This window comes from Nomascus leucogenys, chromosome 3 (assembly GCF_006542625.1).
Source record: "Nomascus leucogenys isolate Asia chromosome 3, Asia_NLE_v1, whole genome shotgun sequence".
In the NCBI taxonomy this organism is placed as follows: Eukaryota; Metazoa; Chordata; class Mammalia; order Primates; family Hylobatidae; genus Nomascus; species Nomascus leucogenys.
The window spans coordinates 151,903,284-151,918,699 of record NC_044383.1 but is presented as its reverse complement, the minus strand read 5'-3'; the positions used below and the strand labels follow the sequence as shown (position 1 = coordinate 151,918,699).

At 39.2% G+C, this 15,416-nt stretch overlaps 1 non-coding gene across 1 annotated transcript; it reads right to left on the bottom strand.

Moving 5' to 3' along the window:
* Positions 1 to 12,027: 12,027 nt before the first annotated feature.
* On the bottom strand, positions 12,028 to 12,131 carry LOC115834510. The gene has a single exon (XR_004029458.1). It is a non-coding gene; the product is annotated as a U6 spliceosomal RNA (small nuclear RNA).
* Between the last annotated feature and the right edge of the window lie 3,285 nt (positions 12,132 to 15,416).

Sequence of the window (15,416 nt, the reverse complement as noted above, 5' to 3'; positions counted from 1 at the left end):
CAAACAAAAAAAACCAAAACCAAAACAAAACAAAACAAAAACCAAGCAGGTCCGCCGAGACGCCTGTCTGACGGCACTTCATCTGCAGGTGTTTATCGTTGCGGGACCTGTTATCTGGTTTCTGGGTTCAGAGCGGGCTGGCCACCTGTTGTGATTGAGGCTTGCATAGAACTTCTTCCCCTACCAAGGGCAATAAAATCCTAAAATTCAAGTCAGTGTCCTTCAAGATAAGGTGCACAAACTCACCCATATAGGGGAGGGAGAAAACTTCTCTTCATTTTGTTTTCTAAGAATGAAAAAGAAGTTAAGCCTAACTAATATTTCTTATGCAGGCCGACCTGGCAACTCACTGTCCCATGCATCAGGCAAAGCTGGGCTCTGTGGGGCCTGGAGCTTTTACAGCTTTGGGGATTCTCTTTAACAAAAACAATCCCAAATAAGTTATGAACGTTAATATTTACTAAGAGTATGAGAAAAGCCTATGCTGTAATTTTTGAAAAGCGGACAGACAGCACACACTGCTGTGACACTGTGCATGTTGGTAGGGCCTTCTCAAGGCTGTCTGGGGCCCAGGCCTCATGGGCAAGTTGCGGTAAAGGGGGTACCCTGAGGGCACCTGTGGGGCGGCCAGTACTCACATCTCTCACTTTAGCTTCCTGAGCCAAACCGCAGTTTACTGCAGATGACGCCTACCCATGGGCTGCTCATGAGGCAAAACCAGCAGGCAACCTCGGAGAAATGGCAGAGGCAGATCCTGGGGGACCACGAATGAGGTCTTGAAAAGCTGGCCTGAAATGCCCATCCAGTCAAGGCTAAGCCAGGAGAAAAAGGGAAATGGCAAAACTGCTGAAGCCAAAAATGAATTTACATCCTGCTCTCCAAATTGGACAAACTTTTCCAAGTGTACCAGAGCCTGGAGAAAGTAGCTAATGAGTGTGTGACCTGGCAAGGCATTCACAATGAAGCGGTGATGCTCACTGTACCCAGTGTTTAGCTCCTACTTATAAGCGAGCCTAGGAACAATAGACACTGGGGTCCCCAACAGGGAGAAGGGCTGAACACCTTCCTATCTGGGCAATGGGATCAACAGGAGCCCAAACCTCAGCATCACACAATATATGCTTGTAACTAACCTGCATGCAGGCCCCCTGAATCTAAAACAAAAATAACAAAGAAAAGAACAAAAAAATGAAGCATTGGAAACTTTCAAACTAACTCCTACACTTCTCAGTGACATTTAAGATCATGCGTTGCTGCATTGGATACTTTACAAAAATTTACTAAACTTAATAAGGATCATTTGAAGGCCTCTTTTGTGAAGTTCTGTCTTAATAGAAAGGTTAAAAATCATGTATCATTTGGAAAACACTGTCCTTCTGCTGAGATGAAAATTACCACAATAAGGCCGGGCGTGGTGGCTCACGCCTGTAATCCCAGCACTTTGGGAGGCCGAGGTGGGCGGATCACAAGGTCAGGAGACAGAGACCATCCCGGCTAACACGGTGAAACCCTGTCTCTACTAAAAATACAAAAAATTAGCCAGGCGTGGTGGCCGGTGCCTGTAGTCCTAGCTAGTCGGGAGGCTGAGGCAGGAGAATGGGGTGAACCTGGGAGGTGGAGCTTGCAGTGAGCTGAGATAGCGCTACTGCACTCCAGCCTGGGCAACAGAGCAAGACTCTGTCTCAAAAAAAAAAAGAAAATTACCACAATAATATGCAGAAAATATCAAAGCAATAAGTTTAAATGTATTCTTAAAGCATATGTTGTTAGGTGACATTTAGGAAACCTTGCTGAAGGTTTGAAGAAATGAGTACTTAAACAAATTTACAGTGTGTGAATATTGTTTTATGGTACACACAAAGTTTAGATATTCGAATAGGTCTTGGTTCATGTATTCACCAGAATCAGTTTCAATATTGAAATCTGTATTTACCTAAGAGTGACCATTAGTATGTATGTGTGGGTGCCACCATAGCTGTGGTCAACATTTTCACACACTTCTGTGCGGGTCAGTGAGCAGCCACTGCTCTGAGAAAGCCTCTTCCACCTTGACCACCCAACCCACTCCAAACCCACCTGTGAAGGGTGGCTTCTGCACCCCAGGGCTGCCAGCTTCTGAGCACTCAGATGCCTGTGCAATGCCAGCTTTCCAGTATTTTGAATATCACCCACATGTGTATTCAATAAAGGTATATTCTCAAAAGTAAATAACTTCTTTACTTTAAAAGCAATTTAAAGAAAATCAGAGGCTGGGTACAGTGGCTCACGCCTGTAATCCCAGCACTTTGGGAGGCTGAGGAGGGCAGATCACGAGGTCAGGAGGTCAGGAGATCGAGACCATCCTGGCTAACACGGTGAAGCCCCGTCTCTACTAAAAATACAAAAAATTAGCGCATGGTGGCGGGCGCCTGTGATCCCAGTTGCTCAGGAGGCTGAGGCAGGAGAATGGCGTGAACCTGGGAGGCGGAGCTTGTGGTGAGCTGAGATGGCGCCACTGCACTCCAGCCTGGGTGACAGAGCGACACTCTGTCTCAAAAAAAAAAAAAAAAAGAAAGAAAATCAGTAAAAGTTAATCAGTAATGTAGCAACGGCTTTGGCAAAAATGAAACACTGATGGTGGGTAAGGTTCTAGACATGACATCACATGTGACAGTAATGCACCGTGTCCTTCAAAGGTAAGCTTGGCAAAATAAGTTGAACAGAGGAGTGGATGAATGCTGTAGAATGCAATTAATATGGGTAACTGAACAAAGAAAAGCCCTTTTAAATATAGCAGCACTGTCATAATGGCATGCTTCATAAAATGGGCTGTGGCCATGACAGTCTTGTACCATACAGAGGTGACCGGTTACCTCTACACAGACCGCTTGGAAGAATTCAAATTACACATGAATTCTACACTCTATTATGAGAGCTGCTTCGAACGTGCTGAACTTTTCTATGATAACAAATGACTACTGGACTGCTACCTTGCAGGTAGTTTAAAATAAAAACCTAATTCAGACCCTTCAAGGTAAAGATAAAATTATCACACTTGATTTTTACACACTTTTTGTTTATTTATTTGCTTTTTAAAGATGGGGTCTCACTGTGTTGCCCAGGCTGGAGTGCAGTGGTGTGATTATAGCTTACTGCAGCCTCGAACTCCTGGCCTCAAATAATCCTCCTACCTCAGCTTCTCAAAAGTGAATCCTAGTGACAAGCTGGGATACCAAGTGTGAGTCACCACACCTGGCCTTGACACTTTATTTATTATGAACTAAAGTCCACAGTTCACTTTAGGGTTCACTGTGTTGTTCATTCTGTGGGTTTTAAAAATACATAATGTAATGTATCCAGTTTTCACTGCCCTGAAAATTATCTGTGCTCTATTAATCCCTCTCTCCCCATAAAGACCCCGGCAACCACAGTTTTGCCTTTTCCAGAATGTCATATAGTTGCAATCATACTGTATGTATGTAGCTTTTTTGGACTGCCTTTCTTCACGTAGTAATATGCATTTCAGTTTCCTCCATGTCTTTCTGTGACTTGATACCTCCCTTCTTTTAGTGCTGCATAATGTTCCATTGCACAGATGTTCCACAGTTTGCTTATTCATTTACCATTTGAAAGACATTATTGTTGCTTCCAGTTTTTGGCAATTATGAATAAAGCTGTTACAAGCATTTGCATGCAGGTTTTTTGTGAGCATAAGGTTTCAACTCATTTGGCTAAATATCTAGAAGCACAATTGCTGGATTTTATAGTAACACTATGTTTAACTTCATATGATACTGTAAACTCTTCCAAAGTGTCTGTACCATTTTGCATTCCATCATCAATGAATGAGAGTTCCTATTGCTCCACATCCTCAAGAGCATTTGGTATTTTCAGGTTTTTTGTTTGTTTGTTTGTTTTGGATTTTTGTTTTGGCCTTTCAATAGATGTGTAGTGGCATCTTGTTGTTTTACGTTGAAATTCCTTAGTGACATGTGATGGTGAACATCTTTTCATATGCTTATTTACCACCTACATACCTGCTTTGGTGAGGTGTCTATTACTATCCTTTGCCCATTTCTTAGGTGGGTTGTTTCTTTTCTTATTGTTGAGTTTTAAGAGTTGATTGTATATTTTGTATATATGTTCTTTTATCAGATATGTGTTTTGCTAAGACTTTCCCCCAATCTGTGGCCTGTCTCTCCATTCTCTTAACAATGTCTTTCTCAGAGAAAAGGTTAATTTTAATGAAGTCAAACTTAACATTTTTTTTTCTCTCATGGTTGATGCGTTTGATGTTGTATCTAACAATTCATTGCCAAACCCAAACCCAAGGTTACCTAGAGTTTTCTGCTGTTATATTCTAGAAGTTTCGTAATTTTGCGTTTTACATTGAGGTCTACAGTCAATTTGGAGTTATGCTTTTAAAAGGTGTAAGGCCTAGATTAGTTTTTGTTTGTGTATGTGTGTGCGTTTAGCAGGTATTCAGTTGTTCTAGCACCATTTTTTGAAAAATCTGATCTTTTCCCATTGAATTGTTTTCGCTCCTTTGTCAAAGATCAGTTGCCTCCATTTGTGTGGGTCTATTTGTGGGCTCATTATTCTGTGCCTTTGATCTATTTGTCTATTCCTTCACCAATACCACATTACCTTAATTATTCTAGCTCTACAGTACACCTTTATATCAGGTGGTGTTGGTTCTCTCACTTTTGTTCTTCGACTTTGTGTTGGCTGTTCTGGGTGTTTTGTCTTTCTGTATAAACTTTAGATTCAGTTTTTCGATATTCACCAAATAACTTGCTGGGGCTCGATTGGGATTACATTGACATAGATATATTTGGGAAGAAATCACATCTTTGCAATGCTGAGTCTTCCTATCAATGAATGTGGAATATCTTTCCATTTATTCAAATCTTCTTGGGTTTAATCAGAGTTTTGTAGTTTTCCTCATATAAATCTTGCACATATTTTGTAAGATTTATTTCTAAATTGTTGCTGTCTTTCTCCTCCTATTCCCCTTTATCTTCCTACTTCCCCTCTTACTCCTCCTCCTTTTTTTTGTGGGTGCTACTGTAAATGGCATTATGTTATAATTATTATTATGTTTTTCACTTCAAACTTCAATTGTTCATTGCTGGTATGTAAAAAAGCAATTGACTTTCCTATATTAATCTTATATTCAGAAATTCTAATATAATCACTTATTATGCAGTTCCAGGAATATTTTTGTCAATTCTTTGGGATTTTCTACATAGACAATCATATCATCTGTGAACAGAGACAGTTTTATCTCGTCTTTCCTTATCTGTATAGCTTCCTTTTCTTGCTTTGTTGCATTAGTTAGAATTTCTATTACAATGTTGGCGAAGAGTGGTATGAGGGGACCTCCTTGCCTTTACCGGGAAAGCATCTAGCTTCTCACCATTAAGTATGATATTAGCTGTAGCTCTTTTGTAGATGTTCTTCATCAAGTTGAGGGAGTTCCCTTTTATTTGTAGTTTGCTGAGAGTGTTTTAAATGTTCATAAATGGGTTTTGTATTTTGTCAGAGTTTTTTTTTTCATCTATTGCATCTACTGATAAAGAAAAAGAGATTTTCTTTTCTAATCTGTTGATGAGATGGATTGCATTAATTGTTTTTTGAATATTAAACAGCTTTGCATACTTTGGATAAATCCCACTTAGTGTATAATTCTTTTTATACAATGTATACATTGTTATATACTATATCATTTGAATGTATAAAAAATTTTATATATATTCTTTTATTATCTTAATATTTTGTTGAGAGATGTTCATTTTTTGAACATGGCTCAAAATGGCATTTTTGCTCAAATAGTTCTTGAGCAAATGAACATCCTCTATGATCGTTAATTTGCTCAAGAACTATTTGTGAAAAAGTCTATCCCATCTCCATTGAATTGCTTTTGCATCTTTGTAAAAAGTCAGTTGGGCGTGTTTGGTAGGTTTGTTTCTGGCCTCTCTGATCTGTTCCGTCGATCCATGTGTATCATACAGTCTTAAATACTGTAGTTATATAGTAAGCTCTAACATTGGGAAGAGTGAGTCTCCCATTTTACTCTTCATTTTCAATTTCCTTTTGCCTGTTCTGGTCCTTTTCTTTTCCATATAAATTTCATTTATAGGGTCTCATTCTGTGCCCAGGCTTTAGTGCAGTAGCACTGCAGCCTCAACCTTCTGGGCTCAAGAAATCCTCCCATTTCAGCCTACCGAGTAAGCTGGGACTACAGGCGTTTGCCACATATTCGGCTAATTATTTATTACTATTTTTATTATTATTGTTATTCTTGAGACAGAGTCCTAGCTCTATCATACAGGCTGGAGTGCAGTGGGATGATCTTGGCTCACTGCAACCTCTGCCTCCCGGGTTCAAGAGATTCTCCTGCCTCAGCCTCCTGAGTAGCTGGGACTACAGGCGTGCAGCACCACGTCTGTCTAATTTTTGTATTTTTAGTAGAAATGGGGCTTCACCATATTGGCCAGGCTGGTCTCAAACTCCTGACCTCAAGTGATCTGCCCACTTTGGCCTCCCAAAGTGCTGGGATTACAGGCATGAGCCACTGCACCCAGCCTTGGCTAATTATTTTATTTTATTTTTTATGAAGGCAGGGTCTAACTATATTGCCAGGCTAGTCTCGAACTCCTGGGCCCAAGTGATCCTCCCAACTTGGCCTCTCAAAGCACTGGGATTACAGGTGTGAGCCACCAAGCCCGGTCCATATAAATTTTAGAATAATCTTGTCTATGTTTACAAAAATTTGGCTAGAATTTTGATACGGATCACATCATACATATGGATCAATGTGTGGAAAATTGCCATCTTTAATAAGTTGACTCTTATAATCCATGAATATAGTTAAGTCTTTCCAACTATTTAGGCCCTCTTTGATTTCTTTTATCAGCATTTGGTAATTTTCAGCATACATAATCTGTATATGTGTTTCTAGATTTAGACATAAGGTTTCATTTTCTTTGGAACAATTGTAAATGATTTGTTTGTATTTCTACCTGTTCATTTTTAGAATAGAAATGCATTAGATTTTTATGTACTGATCTTGGGTCCGGCAATCTTACTGAGCTCTTTTACTAGTTCTGAAAGGTTTTTATGTAGGTTGCTTGAGTTCTTCTCTATAGACAATCGTGTCATCTGTACTGGAAACAGTCATATTTTCCTTTCCAGTCTCTATGGCCTTTCTTTCCTTTTCTTCTTCCTCTTCCTCCTCCTCTACTTCTAAGTTGTCAAATTTATGATTTAAAAGTTGTAGTATTCCCTTACTATCATTTTAGTTTTTTCTGGCTTTATGAGGTATACTTGACAAGTAAAAATTATATATCTTTAAGGTGTACAACATGTTTTGATTTATGTATAATTGTGAAACGATTACATTTAAGCTAACTTACTCATCACCTTACATAGTTATGATTTGAGTGTGTGTGCATGTGGTGAGAACATTTAAGATCAACTTTTTTTTTTTTTTTTTTTTTTTGAGACAGAGTTTTGCTCTTGTTGCCCAGGCTGGAGTGCAATGGTGCCATCTCAGCTCACTGCAACCTCCGCCTCCTGGGTTCAAGCAATTCTCCTGCCTCAGCCTCCTCAGTAGCTGGGATTACAGGCACCCATCATCACACCCAGCTAATTTTTTGTATTTTTAGTAGAGACAGGGTTTCACCATGTTTTCCAGGCTGGTCTTGAACTCCTGACTTCAGCTGATCTGCCTGCCTCAGCCTCCCAAAGTACTGGGATTACAGGCATGAGCCACTGCATCCAGACAAGATAAACTCTTTTAGTAAACTTCAAGTATACAATACAGTATTGCTAACTGTAGTTACCATGGTGTACATTGGATCTTCAGAATGTATTCATCCTGCATAACTGAACCTTTGTACCCTTTGACCAACATTTCCCCATCCTTCCCCTCCAACCCTTGTCAACCACCATCTTATTCTGTGCTTTCATGAGTTCCAATTTTTCAGATTGCACATGTCAGATGATGCAGCATTTGTTTTTCTGTGTCTGACTTATTTTACTTAGCATAATGAATGCCCTCCAGGTTCATGCATGTTGTCACAAATGGCATTTGTGACACTTTTTAAAGCTGAATAATATTCCACTGTATATTAATATACCCATGTCTTCTTTATCTATTCATTTATCAGTGGACAAATGATAAGAGATAAGATTGTTTCCATATTTTGGCTGTTGAGAATAATGCTGCAATAAACATGGGGGTGCAACAACTCTTTGAGACACTGATTTCACTTCCTTTGGATAAGTACCTAGTAATTTAATTGCTGGATCACATGCTAGTTCTTATTTATAATTTTTTTTTTGAGATGGAGTTTCGCTCTAATCACCCAGGCTGGAGTGCAGTGGCACGATCTCAGCTCACTGCAACCTCCGCCTCCAGGGTTCAAGTGATTCTCCTGCCTCAGCCTCCCAAGTAGCTGGGATTACAGGTGCCCGCCACCATGCCTTAGTAGAGACAGGGTTGCACCATGTTGGACAGGCTGGTCTCGAGCTCCTGACTTCAGGTGATCCGCCCATCTCGGCCTCCCAAAGTGCTGGGATTACAGGTGTGAGCCACCACGCCTGGCCTTATTTATAATTTTTTAGGGAACTTCACACTGTTTTTTATAGTGGCTATATCAATTTACATTACAAACTATGCATAATGGTTCCCTTTTTTCCATATTCTCACCAACACATTATCTTTTGTGAGGTGTAAGGTGATATCTTTTTGTGATTTTGATGTGCATTTCCCTGAAAATTAGTGATGTTGAGCACACTTTCATATACCTGTTGGCCATTTGTATGTCGTCTTTTGAGAAATATCTACTCAGTGCCTTATCCCATTGTTTAATTGGGTTATTTGTTTTGCTTGTTCATTTGTTTGCTATTGGGTTTGAGTTTCTTGTATATTTTGAATATTAGCCCCTTATTAGATACATGGTTTGCAAATATTTTCTCCCGCTCTGTAGGTTGTTTTTTTGTTCTGTGGATTGTTTTCTTTGCTGTGCAGAAGCTTTTCATTTTACACAATCCCACTGGCTTATTTTTGCTTTTATTGCCTGTCCTTTTTGTGTCATATCCACAAAACAATTACTCAGACCAATGTCAAGAAACTTTTCCATTATGTTTTCTTTTAGTAGTTTTATGATTTCAGGACTTATGTTTAAGTCTTTAATCTATTTTCAGTTGATTTTTGCATATGGTATGAGAAAAAGTCCACTTTCATTCTTCTGCATATGGATATCCAGCTTTCCCAACAGTATTTATTGAAGAGATTATTATTTCCCCATTGTGTGTTTTTGGCACTCTTGTTAAATATCAATTGACCCACAGATGCATAGATTTGTTTCCAGGCTCTCTATTCTGTTCCATTGGTCTAGGTGACTGTTTTTATGCCAGTGCCATGCTATTTTGATTACTATAGCTGTCTTATATATTTTGAAGTCAGGTAGTGTAATGCCTCCAGTTTTATCTTACTTGCTCAAGATAGATTTACCTCCTTAGAGTCTTTTGTGGTTCCTTACAGATTTCAGGTTTGTTCCTCTATATCTATAAAAAAAAGGCCGTTGGAGTTTTAATAGGGATTGCATTGAATCAGATCTCTTTGGGTAGTGTGAACATTTTGACAATACTAATTTTTTCAATTTTTAGTCCATGGACACAGCATGTCTTTCCATTTATCTGTCTTCTTTAATTTTCTTCATCATTGTTTTATAATTTTCAGTGTCAAGTTTTTCATGTCTTTGGTTAAGTGTATTCCTATTTTATTCTTTTTGTTGCTGTTGTGAATGGAATTGCTTTCCTAATTTCTTTTTCAGATAGTTCATTCTTTGCGTATAGAAGCACAATTGATTTTTGTTATTTTGTATTCTGCAGCTTTACTGAATTCACTTATAAGGTCTAACTATCTTTTGTTAATATTATTCTTTAATATTGTTTTAATGATTGAAGGATTGATCTGTACTGATATTCCCTGTTTTATTAGTGATTTTTTGTCTGACCTTGGTGATTTATGGTTTTTTTTTTATTTTTGTAAGTCTTGCCAGAGACTTATAGATTTTTTGAGATATTTTTTAAAGAACTGCTTTTTGTTTCACTGATTTTTTCTATTCCTTTCCTGTTTTCAATTTTATTGAGTTATTCTATCTTCATTATTTCTTTCCTTCTGCTTGCTTTGTGTTTAGTTTGCTCTTCTTTTTCTAGTTTTGTGAGGTAGAAACTTAGAGAAATGATTTCAGACTTTTCCTCTTTTCATATACGTATGCATATATATGACATTTATATATGTCATAAATTTTCCTTTTAGCACTGCTTTAGCTGCATCTCACAGATTTTGACACATTTTGTTTTCATTATTATTCAGTTCAATATATTTTCAGATTTCTTCTGAGATTTACTTTTTGATGTTTAATTATTTAGGAGCATGTTGGTTACTTTTCACATATTTAAAGATTTTCCTTTGTCTTTCTGTATTGATTTCTAGTATGATTCTCTTATGACCAGAAAACATACTTTGTATAATTTTAATTCTTTCAAATTCATTGATTTTTAAAAATCATCTAGGATATGGTCTATCTTGGTAAACATTCATGGATGTTTGAAAAGAATGTGTATCCTGCTATCTTGGGGTGGAATGCTCTACAAATCATGCTGACTGACGGTATTGTTCAGTTCTTTATCCTTGCCAATTTTCTGTTAAATAATTCTATCAGTTGCTGAAAGAGAAGTGATGAAGTCTCCAAATATAATTGTAAGTTTGTCTAGTTTTCCCTTCAGTTATTTCCTTTTTTTTTTTTTTTTCTAAGACGGAGTCTCACTCTGTCACTCAGGCTGGAGTGCAGTGGCATGATCTTGACTCACTGCAACCTCTGCCCTCATGCAATTCTCCTGCCTCAGCCTCCCGAGTAGGTGGGACTACAGGCGCACACCACCCCATGCTTGGCTAATTTTTGTATTTTTGGTAGACACAGGGTTACACCATGTTGGCCAGGCTGGTCTCGAACTCCTGCTCTCAAGTGATCTGCTTGCCTCGGTTCCCAAAGTGCTGGAATTACAGGCGTGAGCCACCAACATGTGTAGATGGCACATAGCTGGGTAGTGTATTTCTATTTTTGCCAATCTCTGTCATTGAACTGATGGATTTAGATTAGAATTGATACTTAGGGTTTAAGTCTTTCACCGTATTACTTGTTTTCTGTTTCTCACTTCCTTTTCCTTTTCTTCCTGTAGATTACCTCAGCATTTTCTAGAATTCCATTCTACTTTATTCATGTATTTAAAAATCATATCACCTTGTATTGTCCTCCTGGTGACTGTACTCTCTCTCTCTCTCTCTCTCTCTCTCTATATATATATATATGTATATATGCACACACATATACATATGTATAGATGTAACTTATCATAGCCTCCTCATAAAAATTATACCACTTTGAGTGAAGTATTGAGTGTTTACTTCCATTTAGGCCCCTTGACACTTCCTACTTTTTAAATAAAATGTTCCTAAGTATTTTACATTGAGCACTGCATCATATGGTGTTAGGTTTGCTTCAGCCATCAAATATGATTTAAGAAACGCTTGAGAAGGTGAGTCTATTGCTTTTACCTCTGTTTTCACCCAATGCGTCAGCCTGCTAAGACTGCCATAACAACATACCACAGGCTGGCAGCTTAAACAGCAGAAATGGATTTTTGCACAGTTCTGTGGGCTGAAAGTCCAAGATCAAGGCACCAACAGGAGTGTTTCTCGCAGGCCTCTCTTCTCAGGGTGCAGACGGCTGCGTTCTTGCTGTGTCCTCACATGGCCTTTTCTCTACGCAAGTGTGTCGCTGGCATCTCTTCCTTTTCTTATAAAAAACAACAATCCTCCTGGATTAGGGCTCTACCCTCATGACCCCATTTTACCTAGCAACCCATTTACAGGCCCTATCAAGAAATACAGTCACATCAGGGGTTGGAGTTTCAACATATGAATTTTTAGAGGAATGCAATTCAGTCCAGATTGCTTTTTTCTATTCAGAAAAAAAAATTAAACAATTCATGAATTTCTGTGTCACCTTTGTGCAGGGGCCATGTTAATTTTCTCTGCATCGTTTCAATTTTAGTCTAAATGTTGCCAAAGTCATCCTGCCAATAGCTTTTTGAATACTTAAATAACTGTTATTGACTGAGTCTCTTTCTCACCATAGAACTTGGAATTTAGAAATTTTTAATGATATAGACTCATTTTCAAAAGCAAGTTAATGTCTCTTCATCTGAGCCTGCATTGCCAAGACAATCCTAAGTCAAAAGAACAAAGCTGGAGGCATCACACTACCTGACTTCCAACTGTACTACGAGGCTACAGTAACCAAAACAGCATGGTACTGGTACCAAAACAGAGATATAGACCAATGGGTCAGAACAGAGCCCTCAGAAATAATACCACACATCTACAACCATCTGATCTTCAACAAACCTGACAAAAACAAGCAATGGGGAAAGGATCTCCTATTCAGTAAATGATGCTGGGAAAACTGGCTGGCCATATGCAGAAAACTGAAACTGGATTCCTTCCTCACACCTTACATAAAAATGAAGTCGAGATGGGTTAAAGACTTAAATGTAAAATCCAAAACCATCAAAATCCTAGAAGAAAACCTAGGCAATACCATTCAGGACATAGGCATGGGCAAGACTTCATGACAAAAATGCCAAAAGCAATTGCAACAAAAGCCAAAATTGACAAATGGGATTTAATTCAACTAAAGAGTTTCTGCACAGCAAAAGAAACTATCATCAGAGTGAACAGGGATCCTACAGAATGGGAGAAAATTTTTGCAATCTATCCATCTGACAAATGTCTAATATCCAGAATCTACAAGGAACTTAAACAAATTTACAAGAAAAAAAAAACAAACAACTCCATCAAAAAGTGGGCAAATGATACGAACAGACACTTCTCAAAAGAAGACATTTACGTGGCCGAAAAACATATGAAATAAAACTCAACATCACTGATTATTAAAGAAATGCAAATCAAAACCACAGTGAGATACCACCTCATGCCTGTCAGAATGCCGATTATTAAGAAGTCAGGAAACAACAGATGCTGGTGAGGCTGTGGAGAAATAGGAACACTTTTACGCTGTTGGTAGGAATGTAAATTAGTTCAACCATTGTGGAAGACAGTATGGTTATTCCTCAAGGATCTAGAAACAGAAATATCATTTGACCTAGCAATCACATTACTGGGTATATACCCCCCAAAATATAAGTCATTCTACTACAAAGACACATTCACATTTATGTTTACTGCAGCACTATTTACAATAGCAAAGACATGGAACCAACTAAAATGCCCATCAATGATAGACTGGATAAAGAAAATGTGGTACAGACACCATGGAATACTATGCAGCCATAAAATAGAATGAGATCATGTCCTTTGCAGGGACATGGGTGAAGCTGGAAACCATCATTCTCAGCAAACTAACACAGGAACAGAAAACCAAACACCGCATGTTCTCACTCATAAGTGGGAGTTGGACATTGAGAACACATGGACACAGGCAGCGGAACATCACACACCAGGGCCTGTTTGGGGGTGGGGGGTGGGGGGTGAGGGGAGGGGACTTAGAGGATGGGTCAATAGGTGCAGCAAACCACCACGGCACACATATACCTATATAACAAACCTTCACATTCTGCACATGTATCCCAGTTTTGTTTTGTTTTTTTTTCGGAAGAAATAAAGAAAAAAAAAGCAGCGCAAAACTTAACTTAAAAATTTGCATAAAATTGGTGATTACAATTATGATACATAATTACAATAGAGTATTATAAGGGCCACAGTAGAGGGAAACAAAGTTAAAAACATGAAAGTAAAGGATTCAAGATTTTTCAGAATATAACTTTTTTTTTTTTCTCACTTTGTTCACAGGCTGGAGTGCAATGGTGCGATCTCGTCTCACTGGGGCCTCGACCTCCAGGGCTCAAGTGATCCTTCCGCCTCAGCCCTCCAAGTAGCTGGGACTACAGGCATGCACCACTACGCCCAGCTAATTTTTCTGTACTTTTTGTAGAGAAAGGGTTTTGCCATGTTGCCCAGGCTGGTCTCAAACTCCTGAGCTCAAATGATCTACCTGCCTCGGCCTCCAAAGTGCTGGGATTACAGGTGTGAGCCACCGCGCCAGGCCCAGAATATAACTTTTTAAGTTCTGATGGGACACTGTGGTTCTTAGCCAAGATGACTAATCCCATATTCAGTGTAAATAGCCATTGAACCAATTTGACTATTAAAATAGCTTCAGTTTGGAATGTGTTCTGCAGCCCCGTAATAACACATCCTTTTATTCCCTGAACCAAAGACTTATCCTTGATTGAGCTTACTTCTGCTAGCAGCAAAAGAATCAGACATCTGTGGTTCCTGGGTCCAAGGATCACAGGCATCTTTTTCAGTGGGGAGTAGCTGTCAACAGAGCCCTCGGCAAGGTCATCAGGACGAGGGTAACTGCCTTTAGTCCCAGCTCCAAATATCTTCCGTACCTCCCTTCTGTAGCCCCTCTGCTTTGTTTAGCATCTACAGGATGAGAACAGCAGCATCTACACCCTGGGCTATGGGGAATCACACATCTTTCTCTACGTTCTCACACACAACACCCTTAACCCCACATGTGAGAGTTCTTTCCACACTGATTAATTCTCCAAAGCCAGGTGGCTGCCACAATTCTATTCAATTCTGACACTCTCTACCTGAAGTTAGCAGCAGACCTATAAGCTAAGGGCTTAGACCCCAAGACTGCCTCCTTTACAGATGCCAATCATCCACTGTACTTCTGACCAACAGATAGTAAATTGGGGGTTCCCATAACCTTCTTTTAGGGTTCCATAATTTGCTAGAATGGCTGAAGAACTCAGGGAAACATTCTTTTTATGTTTACAGGTTTACCATAAAGAATATTATAAAGCAGCAATCCCCAGCCTTTTTGGCCACGAGGGACCAGTTTCATGGGAAACCATTTTTCCACAGACTGGGGTCAGGGGGATGGTTTTGGGATGATTCAAGCAGATCACATTGATTGTGCACTTTATTTCTATTGCCATTACATTGTAATATATAATGAAATAATGATACAACTCACCATAATGTAGAATCAGTGGGAGCCCTGAGCTTGTTTTCCTGCAACTAGATGGTCCTCTCTGGGGGTGATGGGAGACAGTGACAGATCATCAGGCATTAGATTCTCACAAGGTGTGGGCAACCTGGATCCCTCGCGTGTGTACTTCACAATAGGTTTCATGCTCCTATGAGAATCTAATGCAAGTGATAGGGAGTGACTGTAAATACACAGGCAGCTTTGCCAGTCGCTCACCTCCTGCTGTGCAGCCTGGTTCCCAACAGGACACAGGCTGGTGCAGGTCTGTGGCCA